Raw genomic sequence first — 4,026 nt, 5'->3', positions numbered from 1 at the left:
GTTGTTTTGTTGGTGTCTGTTCATTTGGGTTGGCAGTAAATATTTCATTGCAAGGCACACGACATAAAAGCAAGACTTGCCCCTGGGGCGAACTTTACTTTGTGAGCGTGGTTTCGGGAGCTGTCAAAGTACTGCTGCTTGAAAAGTACTCAAATATTTATCAGTCAAATGTAACGAGTTTAGTTTAGCCTTGATAGGATGGTGCCACGTTGGACGAGGCATATTACCTAGGCAGGTCTGCGCTGGCTCCCTCCCCTCTCTTTATCTCGCAAGGGATCATGGGTAATTTTACTGTGCAGTGTTTGCTGCTTATTTGCAATGGACTGCTGTACACCTCACTGATTGTGCCATATGGGTGGAGAGTAGTAATGCGCATCTACAAATGTGGCTAGGCTCCTGTTTTGAAATATGGTAGGTGAAATTGCTATCAGTTTATTTTTCCTCAATAGAGACGAGTATCAGGGTGTACATCAGAATGATGGAGACAGTCCTGTCGAACTGATTTATGCAGAAGGGAAAAAAAATTACACCACAGTGCCACGCATGGGCTGGTCTGTCTTGCAGTGTCGCGAGAGGTCTAGAAGCAGCGTTTTTTTCCCTCTTAGGGGAGGACTCTTAAGACAGCTTCCTTTAATTTTTAAGTGAACTTTGTGATACTTGTCAGTCTTGCTGCTTATTCTTTTATTTCAAATACGCAATTATTTTTTGAGTCGGTAAATTAGTTACCAAAATAATCATTTTTGGAGGAACAATGGACAAAACACTGTTGGTCTTAAAACTAATCATTCTTTTTTTTTCATTACTCTGAACCCTGGTGAGTGCAATAAGAGAATCAGTTTTTTGATGCACCGCTTGGAACTAATTTTACAGCTCGTTAAACCTTGGTGGCACCAGTGGCAAGGAACAATTTTGGAGGCCCATTTCAAACGCCAAAGTTTAATGAGCGGTAAAATTAGTTCCAAGCGGTGCATCAAAAAACCGATTCTCTTATTGCATTCACTAGGGTTCATAGTATTGGAAAATTAAAGATTACAGTTTTATGGCTAACACTGCTCTGTCTATTGTTCCTCCAAAAGTGACTAATTATTTCCAATTATCTTGGTAACTAATTCACTTACTCAGAAAATAATGGCATATTTGAAATCAGTGGGGGAAAAGCAGCAAGTCTGCCAAGTTTCACAGAGTTTGCTTTAAAATTAAAATTATTTCAAGAGCCATGTCCCCCCGTAATGCTGCATCTTTGGGCCTGAAAGAAGCTCCTTTTATGAAGAGCTGGCTGATGCTAGTGGCAGTGCATTGACAGATGTGTGTAAGCAAACCCTTGTCATCAAGTGCATGAAATTCAGAAAACGAACCTTGCAATTGAGCGAGTGTGCGAGTAGTAGCGGTAGTATCACTTTTAACACTGAAAGAAAAGCCGTGGTCTGGGTTGAAGGAATGGACGATTATAAAAGGGGAGGACGGGAACAGGTTCAGGAAAAAAAGCAGAGGCTTTGGAGATAGTTCTTTAAAAGCAATGTCAAATATTTTTTTAGTCTTGGAAGTGGTGTCGTGTGTTACAGTAAAGACACACCATGCCCACAACTCAATGTACGCCGCTTTTACGTGAAAAAATGGCAGCATCTTTACTCCGTGGATGATGGCGAGGGTGCGGAGTACGGGGACTCGAAATGACATCTAAGTTGCGCCCCAAGTGACATCCGATTTGCGCCTCAACCGTCATTCGATTTGAGCCGTGAGTTGCACCTTGATTATTCCCTGAATGAAACTGCAACTCATGGCTCAAATTGAATTTCGCTTGGTGGTGGTGCGCGCACAGATGGACGCGGACAGACATTGGGAGGTCAAGGTACTCCGCACCGTTACAGGCGACGGGGTAAGCCGTTCAACTCTCGGGTACTAACTCACGATCGTCCCGTCTTATGTTAAGTCTTTTTTCTTTAAATTACTTGCAGGAGTATTACCTGTTAAAACTTGGATGATTCAAAAAGGTTTGTTTGTTCCCAGGGGCCCTGACTGCTTGTTTTGTAAAAAGCCAGAAACAGTAGACTTGGGACGTTTTGCAGCGAACACTAAAAAAGGATTTCCCGTTGGATAGCCATGGAATCATGTTGGCCATTGAAAACTACGGCGGCGTCCCGTATGATCTTTTGACATTGCTGGCCCTGCATAGTATATGGAAATCTCGAGTGGCAGTTTGCATAATGATGTTGATGTGAGGCTGAGCAGAGAGTTGTTCTGCCAGAGTGTACGGGAGATCTTAGAAGTGTACAAAGCCCAACCTTGTCCACCTGACTGGTTAAATGTGTTGGAAAGTGTGGCATGGCTTCAGCCTTTTTAACAATCACACACTAGCGAGTGACGTGCTGGTGTCTTTTCACACTTCGTAATCTTTTTTTTTTTTTTTGTTCGTAATGTGTATACCAAAGACAGGCAATAAAGAAACAAAAAAAAACAGTTGTAGCCCAATGGGTAAGACGTCCGACACTAACTCTGTCTGGTCTACCAGACACAGGCTCGAATCCTGCCGGTGCCTGTGTGATTTTTTGCGATCGTAAATGCTGTGCGCACGGACACGGACGGACATTGTGCAGTCCTAAGGTACTCCGCACCTAAAAATTCAACGCACCATGTCTGGACCCAGTTTGTAATGATCTACGTGGGAATGATATCCAAAGTTATTAAGAAAGCAGGTGAAATTGAGACAAAAGTGGATGCGAGTAAATTGCATCCATAGCATGTGGCTCGCTGATTGGACCCACCCCAAGTCAATTCTTAGCGTGGTCAGTCACGAAAGGTGATCCTGGTATCTAGCAAATACTTGGCATAGCAAGTGTTTGGCAATACTCTTCCATAACAGCATGCATTGTGTGAGAATACAAACAGCAAAAATAAAACCTCAACACTGAAATTTTCCTTTCTTTTGGTTGCCGTTTCTACCTACGTTCAAATATACAAATCTGGAGATTTTTTTTTTTTTACTTTTGGACTTGTGCACATAACGCTTCCCAGCCAAGCCTGTCACCAGCAAGTGTTGTGGCAGAGAGGTGAAGAGTATCGTTCTCAAGGAAAAGGAGCCTGGGTTGAAGCCTAAGAACTTGCGCACCGATAAAATCCTTCGGTTTTTCTGTTTTAAACGTGCACATGTGCAGGCATAGAAAGTAATGGGTACTGTTGAAGTCATTTAATTTAATGCAATTTAATTTAAGATGTCTGGATGTCCCATGTTTCGTCACCATCGTTAAAGGCAGAAGGTCTAATTCTCGAAGTTCACCTGAACAAGGAGAGAAAAGAAGCCGTACGCCAAAAAGCCTTCAAATTTTTATAATAGCACGTGGATATGACTTAGCAGACGGTAGAGAGAGACCAGCAAATGTGAAAGTAACCTGCAAAAAGGGTCATTTCGCTGGCTTTCTTCATGTTAACAGCTACTATTTAACGATACTCTTCACTAAGAACAGCTTTCTTGAGCCAATTATAGGAGCAAAAGGTGCAGTGTCATGCCTTGGAGCTTTACAATCAAAGGTCTACAACCACGCAATGATAGCTAGCGTAACTTAGGCTAGATTGAACAAGAGCTTAAGGCTATCAGTACGGTTTAATTAGCGTAAATTAATGTACACTCATTGGTGAATTCTTGAACCACAAATAACGCTATTCTACTCCAATACTCACTAATGTTGCACATTATCATCAATATATTCAACATTCAGGATCAAAAATCGATGTTGGAAATTTCACTGCTGTAACCTGCATCCATGCTGGAAAATTCACTAAAGTAATTGAGTTGACCGCACTATTTTTGAGTGCCATTTGATACTTGTGGGAAATCCCATTGGGTGATCTGGATAAGGTGACCACATCCACAACTAAACAACAAAATACAATACGGAGTGGCTAGATCGGAAGCCTTACAGATTCCCTCCCCCCCCCCCCCTCCAAGAAAAATAAAAACGATTAATTTGGCGCACACACGCACAAAAAAAAGACACGGTCTGGGTACAATGTGTCAGCAGACGATGCTAA

Source organism: Haemaphysalis longicornis, unplaced genomic scaffold (assembly GCF_048455015.1).
Source record: "Haemaphysalis longicornis isolate Haplotype H1 unplaced genomic scaffold, Haemaphysalis longicornis Haplotype H1 scaffold_9, whole genome shotgun sequence".
NCBI lineage: Eukaryota > Metazoa > Arthropoda > Arachnida > Ixodida > Ixodidae > Haemaphysalis > Haemaphysalis longicornis.
This window is presented reverse-complemented; position numbering follows the sequence as displayed.